At 40.1% G+C, this 10452-nt stretch overlaps 1 pseudogene; it reads right to left on the bottom strand.

Annotated features, from left to right (window-relative positions):
• Nucleotides 1-8373, bottom strand: part of LOC110306203 — a 13410-nt pseudogene extending 5037 nt beyond the window's left edge.
• Between the last annotated feature and the right edge of the window lie 2079 nt (nt 8374-10452).

Consider the following 10452-nt stretch of genomic DNA (forward strand, 5'->3'; position numbering starts at 1 on the left):
TTTTGCTCTCTGACCGTTTTTTTTTTTTTTTTTTTTTAATGCTGAAAGGAAGAAGCTCTTCTCTGATCCCCAGTTCTGGAAGCTGCCCAAAAGGAGTGGGGACATGTCTTTCCGGCGTCTCTGCACATACATCAAAGGCTCTGCCGTAGAGGCTGTCCAGGTTGTCCTCTGTAGGTAAGTGAATACTGGTCCCGTTGGCTGCCAACCCTCATCTGTCCCTTTCCCTGCTGGGTTCCTCCTGGGCCTCTGCAGCTGGGTTTGCATTCAGGCATGGAAGAAGAGACCTGTCCTTTATTCCCTAGTGTAAACCTAAGGGATCTCTCCCTAGGTCTTTGACAGCCTGGTCTTAGCCAAGTGATTGTATAAAAACTCTTTAGTGGAGTTAGCAGGCCATACAGGCTCTTCACTTTATCATGCACCTGAGATTATAAAATGTGCATTTTAATCTTGTTTTCTGATATTATATTTAACCTAGAGAGGCGGTGTGTGTGTGTTGCAATTTTTTAATCTTCCATTTCTTTCAACCTGAATGGTAATTTGGTTTGCATCTGGTACACATAGATGCTGTTCTTTTTGTTGCTATGCCCATCTCTGACATCACTTTTCCTCTCAGGTAAACAAGTTGGTTGGAATATATGTGAAAACAAGAGCACATGGACTGTAACTGAGAGGCCACGGCATGTCATTGTGAATGAAGAGGATGAAGTCTGCCCTGGGGCTTTTCAGATGCCTCTTCTGTCTTCATCTGATCCTTTGGTCATTTTCTGAAGAATGAATCAGTCAGACAGGTGAGATATAGATAAATTAAGTATGAGTATACTTTTGAACATATAGTTAGGCCTTTTTGCTCAACTTTTGACAAAAATCAAGAAACCTGCATATGGGCAAGTGTGAGCTGAAGTCTAAGGGTCAGAGGTCAGCAGATTCATTTTCAAGAACAGTGGTTGGAGTAGAATTCGTGGAACACAACATGTCAATTTCACTGGTCTGCATCAGCTAACACTGAAATGCAGTTGAAATTGAGTTGATTTCTTGGAAAGCTATATAGAGGCAAATGCTGACACTTGACAGAACAAATGTATATATATATATATACATGTATATACACACTTACAATTGGGTGGATATTATGCTTACACAAATATAATAATTTTTATATTTCTCATCTTTATTTCTTATTTTAGGATTATAAGTAGCATGTATTCTAAACAAACTTTTCATTGTGGAAATAATTTCACATCTATTTTGAGACATAAGCAGTATCTCTCTTAAAGTAAATTGATAGGCTTTTGGATTTTTACTGAGCCTACCAATCAGATATAAATCTTCAGGCATACCTTTTTCCACCCAAACATTTTTTAACGAAACCGTTTCAATTGTGCTAGGCACCAAGGGCAAACCTGCAGGTGTCTCTGTGTCCCAGCATACAACTCAGGTGGACTGTTCTTACGACTTGTCTCTGTCCTTCCCTGTAACTGTGATAGATCACATCTATAAATACCTCTTGGGGTGAGGAGTGATTTAATCTGTGGATCTGTCTATCAGTTCCTCATCACCATCCTATCAGTTGTGCCCTCGTACTCTCCTGATGTGCTTGGAACCATCAAACCTATTTCACGGTGGCTGCTAGTTACACCTGGCTCTTTGCTCTCAACTTTTGTCATTAATTTTGCTAAAAGGTTGTTCACTTATGCTTGGGGAGGAGAAAAAGCTAAGTTCGTGATTTGGTTTCAAAGGACTGTCTGCTTACAGGCCTGGGGGATGCTGGGAACTGAAGTATCCAATTGTTCTAACCTCGAGGCTGACACAGTTAGAGCCCAGGTAATAGTTGTTCACAGTCCTAGATTTCTAACACGATCTTGGATCTCAGAATTTCGAGACATAGTCTAGCTTCTGAACACTGCCACAGTGGATGATGCTAGGATGATCTCTCTTGAATAAAAAATGTCTCCTGACAACAAATGTTTGCCTTCTTGCAGTTTTGCTGAGGACTGGCTGAAGTCTCAAGATCCTTCTAGAACCCCACCTGGTTGATTCTCACACACCTTATATTCTCTCTTCCCTTCTCACTACCAGGGCATTTAGCTGGAACTGGCTGCAGCTTTCAGGATCCCTGAGTTCATTAAGAAGTTAGAGTGCTATGAAGTACAGATGTGGAGCCAAGCTAAGATGCTTTCTGAAACCTAGGTGGCTTTAAAAGTGATTTCAAGTTTTGCAGTATGTGGTGGTGGTGATCCAACACAGGGCTTCATGCATGCTAGGATAGAGCCCTACCACAGAGCCACGTCTCTGGCAATGCTTCCCTTGATGTCTTATTAAGTAGCTCTCAAAGGACACAGTCTTTTTAAGTCCAAGGAGCTTTCCCATTAGGGAGTATGTAATTTGGGGCCAGTCCCTTAACTTTTCTGAGATCTGTCCCCGTGTTTGTGAAACAGGAATAATAGTGTCTGTTCCAGTTTAAGGACTGTTAGCATAATGTGATGCTAAATAGAAAAGGACTTTTTATTGAAAAAGTATATCTTAGCATATACATCAGAAGATGCCTGTTGAAGCCATGTGACATGGGCACTCAGTCTCAGAGGGCTCCACTTGGAAAACTGTCCCAATTTAAAAAATGTAATCTATATGCTATGTTAAGATGGACTTATGTCTCAGAAAGTGATTTCTTTTTATCAGTTGTTCTGTGGGGTGTATTTATGTAGTATGGGAATTATATAGGCTGGGTGAAGTAGTTTGGGTAGCTACTAAATCTTCACTACATTTCTATTAACAGCTCAGTTTCTATTCTATAAGCTATTGGTAATAAGTTGTATAAATAATGTTAAAAATTGCTTGGTCTAACTCTGGCAAATATTTATTTTAAATACAAAATAGCTCAATTTTCTGTGATGAAAAGACTAATTAATTCAACCACAAGAATATCACTTAATCTTTAGGGGGGAAAACTAGCTAGTTTATAAACCAAAATATTTGGTTTGATTGCTTGAGTGTCCAACGGTAAATTTAGCTCTAATATAAATGGCAAAATCATGGTAACGACATTCCCCTCATCCTTCAGTTCTCTGGTAATTTGTTGCCCTCTACCACCAGCAGAGGGAGCCCTGAGAATTAAATCCTCTCAAAACGGCCCTGCTAATTCTTTTGTGTTTACATATTTAGTTCATAATGGGAAATAAAAACTTATCACAGATTAATGGAAAGTCATCATGCTTGGATTAAGCTGTCTATTAGCAGTCGATTCCAGACTTCTGATTATAAGCAGCTTCAGTCCAGCAGTATAGATGCCTCCATGTACCCTATGAAAGCATCATATGCAAGCTTGCACCACCTAACAAAGTTCATTAATAATACAACGAGGCACAATTTACTCCACAGGACATCAGAGAGGAAACATTCCAGAGAGGCTGTTGTTTTTATCAAGTGTGCCACACCAGTCTTCTGAATTGCTTCTGGTCGATGATATCAAATCCATAGAACTGGAAAAGAGACCCTGATTATAAAACCAATTAAACACAGCTATCCGAAGCTTACAAGTTGTTTTAATATAAGAATGTACTACAATAATCCAAGTACAAGATTACGAAGCTTCAGCACGACTCGTGGAAAACTTTTATTTTGTTTTATCTTGGCTGCCTTTCCTGTTTATATCTCACTGAAAGATAGAGGGAGTGTCATCAGTGAGCAAAGTCCCTGGCTCACAGAGCACTTTCCATTGCCGCCAGTTTCCCCCAGTGAGCTTCAACAATGCAAAGCAACGCTGATTTCTCACCTACTGTGACCAAAGAAGCCTGTTTAAACTGAGAAAGTAGTAACTGTATCTTGGTATTACACAGCAACTCACACGTAACAAAGATGTTGACAAAACCACTACCTATATAAATAGCACCCTTTGCATTCATTTGGCATTAAGAATTTAATTCACAAGCATGTGTCTGTCTACCTTCCAGGCTCATAGAGTGGCTGGAAATCCAGCAACGGTGGATATTAAGGCTTTCATTTCCACAAACATTTACTAAGTATCTCTTGTACAAATGTATTTAAAATAGCGTACTTGCTCACAGCTGAGAGACAGGGGAGGGAGAGGAAGCCATGACTACAAAGCAATGTGGTCCAGGCATAAATCAGGCGACACTCCAGTGAGCATAAAGATTGCTGAGGGCAGGTACCAAGCTAATCTTTGCAACTGTGGTTCTTGACATAGTGTTTTGAATATACTTAGTACTCAATTCATATGTATTGAATTAATTAATGAATGGGTAGGGTGTAGGAATTAATCATCCTCTTGGGAAAATACCTTCCTGTGTCCTCCTAAGTATCCTTTGCCTGAGACTCTAGTCCTCTTTGCCCAGTGCAAAGAGTTCCTGGTCTAGCTATGCCTCCATCTTCCACAGCATGGCTGCTAGCTCACATTATAACTGATATTTGGTGTCTTGCTATTCCCTGGATTTTTTATTTGCTAGTCTCTGTGCTGCTAAAACTTGGGTCTCACAAGATGTGGTAATAAGGAGAAGCATGGTAAATGAAGATAGGCCTTTGAGTCCCATAAATCTATTATCCCATTAACTCAACTCCCATTATTCCTATTACCAGGAAAGGGGTGTCTAATTCACAGAAAAACAACTTGTTTCAAGGCAGAAGTCATAAACGACACAACTTAAATTTGAATGTAGGACTCTGTAATGCTAGATTCTTATCATGAATGCTTGTGCTCTGATGTCTATTTAGACTGTTAAGAGATGGTTTTAATCAATAGTAAACCCCCCCTTTTTTTCTTGAAAAAGAGGACTGGTTTCCTCCAAAAACACTATAAATAAACTGTTTTAATTTATTTAAGCTTTTAAAGTTATTTTGTGAACACAGTAAAATATGTAGTTTACAGCAGAGCAAGTGAATCAGCCATTGATAATGCTTTCTAAGCAATGCATTTCCTCTCAAACTAAGGAATTTGCTTGTTATTGTCAGAATACCTTAAAATGCATTTGCCTGTGCTCAGCAGTCCCCCCCCCCCACAAACCCTCCCTAGCCCTGGGCCGCTGCAGTCTGCTGTGGGGTGATTGGCGGCTTTGTTTCCCTGACTAGACTCATCAGCAGCACCAGGTGGTAATAACTATCCAGCTGATTTGCACGTGTAAAAAAAAAAAAAAGAGAGAGAGAGGTCACCATGGAGATTCATTTCCCCATTCCCGACTTCATATCTGACCCGATATGCTTCTGGAAAATAATTATTCATGGCAGAAAGTTGCCATACACCAATCATGGTGTCCTGGGAGTCTGTAGAATCTCTGATCAAATATGCTTTGTTGTGAAGAATAAATTGGAAAACATGATTTCCACCAATGTGTAGCGCAGTGCAATTTATTTATTGCCTTCTCTACTTCTCTGTTCGCTTCATCATTAGAGACCAAATAAAGAAAATGATTTGCCAGTGTGGGGAACGTTAGCCGTGGTGTTCAGCCTTCAGCAGGATCCCATGGATCTAAGGAGGAAGAAGACCCAGAGTCTGCCCAAGTCAACTAGAGTAAAAGAGTGGAGACTTAGACGACATGCTGGACATTATAATTCACCAAGTAGAAGTGATGAAGAAAGGTGTGAGAATGAAAGGACTTAGCTACTCTTTCTTCACCTTGAAGTCATTCTTAGTTGGCTTACTGACTAACTCTTCTTCCTGCTTTTATTTTTAATAAAAAATATGATGTTATTAAGAGGAAATAAATGTGAGGGTATTTTCTTTTAAGTTCCCACTCCCTCCCAATGCAGATGTAGTGACACTCCGTGCTTTCCAATGTAAGAATTACTATCCAGGTGCTGCCGCGGAAAGCTTTAAATGTGACTAGTTCAAACGGAGAGATGCTGCAGTGTAAAATGCACCGCAGACCTCAGGAACTGTGAATAAAGATGTAAAATATCCCATTAAATTCTTAAGTTAATTACAGGTGGAAAACTCAATACTGTAAATATAGAGTTTAGTAAAACACATTGTGAAAAGTGGCCTGGCATGGTGGTGCAAGCCTTTAACCCCAGTCCTTGAGAGGCAGAGGCTGGCAAATCTCTATGAGTTTGAAGCCAGCGTGGTCTACAGACATTTAGTGAGTTCTGGGTTAGCCTGAGATACATGGTGAGACTCTGTTTCAAACAAAGCAGAAGAAGACAAAATGTACTGTGAAAATTAATTCCACTTATTTTTTTGTTACTTAAAAAAAACCATGACTTCTATGAAATTTAAAGTTGTGAGCTTCAAATTATATTTCTATTGGTGAGCATTATTCAGTCTTTCTCTTACAGGCATCCTTGTTCCCAGAGAACCAACTATTTATTAATATCAGTACAATTCTCAATCAGAATTAGAACTCAATACAAAATACTTCTGAAAAGCCATTTGATGATACCATATTAAAAGTGTCAAAACCTTTTATGCAAGAACTGCATTTCTAGTCATTTATTCCTGTGGGTCTGTTTCTAGGCATTCATATTCCAGAGATGAAAACACATGTCTACATAGAAATTTGTTTACAAACATTTATGGCAACATCATTCATAAAAGGCAAAGTGAAGCAATAACTCAAATAACTATCAATGGGTAAACAATGTGGTGTATCCACACAATGGAGATTTTGTGGTTATAGGAAGGAATAAACCAGTAATATATGCTGCAATAGATATGGTCCTGGAAAACATACCAAGTAGAAGAAGCAAATTAAAAGACCACACTTGGCTCTATTCATATACAATATTCAGAGCAAGGAAATCTCTAGAAACAAAGTACACTATTGATCACTTAGTTCTGGTGAGATCTTCAACTGAGGTGAGGCATGGAGAGCTAAGGGATACGAAGTTACTTTTCTGGGAAATAACAATGTTGCAAAATTGACTATGGTGCTGGCTGCATGTACCTGTGCATACACGGGGTAAACATTCACTTCTGTTCTTTAAATGGGTTGATTATGCAGTGTGGGAACAGTATTCAATGAAGCTGTTAAAAGTGATTACATTTCTGGGGCCAAAATTAAGAAAATTGCCCCAAGTAAATGAGAAAACCCCCTTTGTGCATAAGGTACACATTTCAGCATTATGTATAGTAGCAAAAATTAAAAACAATCTAAAGGACCAAGTAAAGGTGTGACTAATAATTTATGATATGACCCCATCATGGAATGCAAGTATTAAAATAGTGCACTGTTAGCAAACTCTTGTAAGAGTTTATAGAAATATGAGGAAATTCCTGCTTTTTATGGTTAAGTGAAAAAGTCACCCAACTGTGATACATATTATTTACCTAATACCATAACCATAAAAAATGCCTAGAGAGAAGCTAGAAGGAAATACTGGTCCCCAAACACTAGTGTTTGAGTTGTGTGTTATGTGAGGGAGGGCACCCTTCATAGTTTTCTTATTTTCCATAATTAGTGGTTCTTAATAAACTATTTCACTAGTAAGTCTCATTTGTGTATGTGCATGGATTGGTGTGTGTGTGTGTGGTATATGAACATAGTATGCACAGAAGTCACTCTCTTCCTTATTCCTTTGAGACGGACAGGAACTTTCATTGACACTGGAGTAGGTTGGTGGCCAGCAAGCCCCAGAGACCCACAGAACTGGGATTATAGGTGTCAAAGGCCATGGCTGGCTTTTGTCTTGGGTGCAGGAATCTGAGCTGATATCCTTCTTCATGTTTACCCAGCGGGCACCATTCCCACTGAGCCGTCTCTCCAGCTCCTCTTTTTTTTTTTTTTTTTGGAGTTGTTTTCATACTTTAATTTCATATATATAATACACACACACACACACACATTTTCTTTTTTGTTTGTTTGTTTAAAAACCCCTACAGCCAACAAAGACATTAAGTGAAATGTCTTATTCTTGAGCATTCTGCTTTTTGTTCACATGAAGTTAATTTGCCAGATTGAAATGGTAATTGAGTTCGCTGAAAAGAAAGGCTCACCATTGACTGACTCTATATTGTTGGTTGACACTACCAGCCCCAAATTTTAATAATCTCCAGCTTTTCTAAAACCATCCTTTCTTTGTGCACCTAAAACCGGAAAATATAAGCTGGTTCCTCACTGTGTCTCCGCCTCTGCCGGTGATTGCCCCTGGTTAGCCTGCTTTCGCTCGCCTCCTTCCTTCCAGAGAGCTGATATCCTTCTATCCACTTTCAGAGAGGGTTCCACTTCCCTCCTTCTCCTTCAGGTTCTCCTTTGCTGTCTCCTCATTACCCCAGGCTAGGTGTTCTCCCCGACACAGGATGGGTGCTACTGGTCTGATTTTAGTGATACGGCTCTCCAGAATATTTTTATCTGCTCTCACCAAACCCCGTCGAGCTCTCTGCGCAGTCTCTGCGGTCGGATTTGGGAGCACCAGCATTTTCTCTACCATTGGCAGGGTGGGAGGTCGCCTCCGCACTCTGTAACTCAGTTGCTCTTAACACTCTACCATCAGGCCCAACGGGTAACCCAATTTTTGCTAGAGTTTTCTTAGATTCTGGCAGAGAGTGTTTCTGTTACCCTAGTCTGGGGATGGTTCAGGGCTGAGGACTGGTGTTACTGGTCTCATTCTCTGCTCAAGGTTCCCTGGCTGATCTGTTGTGGGAGGGGCGGGCAGGACTCGATCAATCCAGTGTTTTCATCTCCTGCTGCTGTATGCCAGGAATTGCTCACACCATGCAGAGACTCTTAGACTTTTCTCAGAATAGAATTTTATGGAAAGACCTGGCTCCAATCCCTTATTTATTGATGATGAAACCAAGGCCGCAGGGCACGGAGGCAGCCACACGCTTGGTTTCTCTGTGGAACCAGTCCTAGAATTTAGGCCTTCACGTTGAGTGGCTTAAACGTCTCCTGCCTGTTTTGTACTTCTACTGCCTAAAAGTTTCAGAACACTTTTTTTGTAAGTTTTATTTTATGGGTATATGTGTGCGTGCGTGCACACACACATATGTGTGAGTATGTGTGCATGTGCATGTGTGGACTTATGAGTGAGTGTGTGTGTGTGTGTGTGTGTGTGTGTGTGTGTGTGGTGTGTGTGTGTGTGTGTGTATCTGAGAAGTTCAGAAAGACCTCAGTTTCCCTGGAGCTAAAGTTTCAGGCATTTGTGAGTGAGAAACTGCTACTCTGAAAAAGCCACTAGATTTAACTGTGGAGGTATCTTTCCAGTCTCCCAAACTGATTTTATTGTATCTTTTTCTACGAAAGCCCCTTAAGAATGATGTACATTTAAGGTTTTTTAAAAGTCCTTTAAACATCACATTAAATATTTCTTTGTATCTGATAGGGTGAGAAGCTGTCCTAGTCTGGCTGGGACTGAGTAGTTTCCTGGAATACATGACTTACAGCGTTGAAGGAGACCCATGGTCACCCACTGCCATCCACTGTCACCCTACTGTTCTGATTACCATGGCAGGCAGCGTTGTGAAAAACCCATTTCCATGTCCATTTTACAGACTAAGAAAACTGAGTCTCACAGGGGTGAAATGATTTGTGCAAAAACCTGCTGGAAGTGGCAGAATACAGACGAGAGCGTAGAAGTGTTTAAACACAGCTCATTATCTTTCTGCTACAACGTGGGAGTGTGGTTGCTTTACAGCTGTTAAGATCTGAGCAGGGAAAGATAACCCCATGAAATACTTAGTTTAAAAATTGATTTATTATAGGCTAGTTTCTTTGAGGTCTTGCTAATTTGCATGATTGACACATAAGGAGAAGAAAAGCAGCTGTTGAAAATGCATAAATTATTTAGCAGTGATAATGAGCCAGGTAAAATTTAAATCATGCGATCCCAGTTCATTTAGTCTCCCTTTCTGGAGAGGAGGGTTGGGGCTGGGGAAGGAGGAGACAGTATGACATTTATTTATATATCTGGGAAGAAATGAACGCTGTTAATTTTACCAAGTAGGTTTGAATCAATGAAAACACATTATCACATTAAAGAAACATTAGGGGACTGGAGAGATGGTTCAGTGGTTAAGAGCAATGTCTGCTCTTCCATCAGAACAGAGCTTGATTCCCAGGACCAAAGGGTAGCACATAACCATCTGTGACTCCAGTTCCAGGGATCTAATACTATCTTTTGGCTTCTGTGATGCATGGTGCACAGACATACATGCAGGCAAAAGACACAAGCACATTAAAATAAAATAAGAAGCCCATCAGCAGTAGACTGTGGCTGGCTTAGTTGTTTGCGACATTGTTCTTAAAAGGTTTGGCTTGAGTCAAACCCTTCAAAGAGCTTGTTGAGATCTATTTATTGACTCATTCTTTCATTTCCTTGGGAGGAAGGCAGTGATCACAATTAAACAGTTTAAAGCTAATGCTTGAATTTCAGTTTCATAGTGAGAAATACATTGATATAGATAAGAACAAAAAGCATAGAGCCCATACAATGAAAGGCTCCCTGTCCATTCTCACACAAAGCTCACAGTTTCTCCCAGCAACCCAACCTTCCACCATTATTCATTTC

The sequence above is a fragment of the Mus caroli genome, chromosome 2, assembly GCF_900094665.2.
Source record: "Mus caroli chromosome 2, CAROLI_EIJ_v1.1, whole genome shotgun sequence".
NCBI lineage: Eukaryota > Metazoa > Chordata > Mammalia > Rodentia > Muridae > Mus > Mus caroli.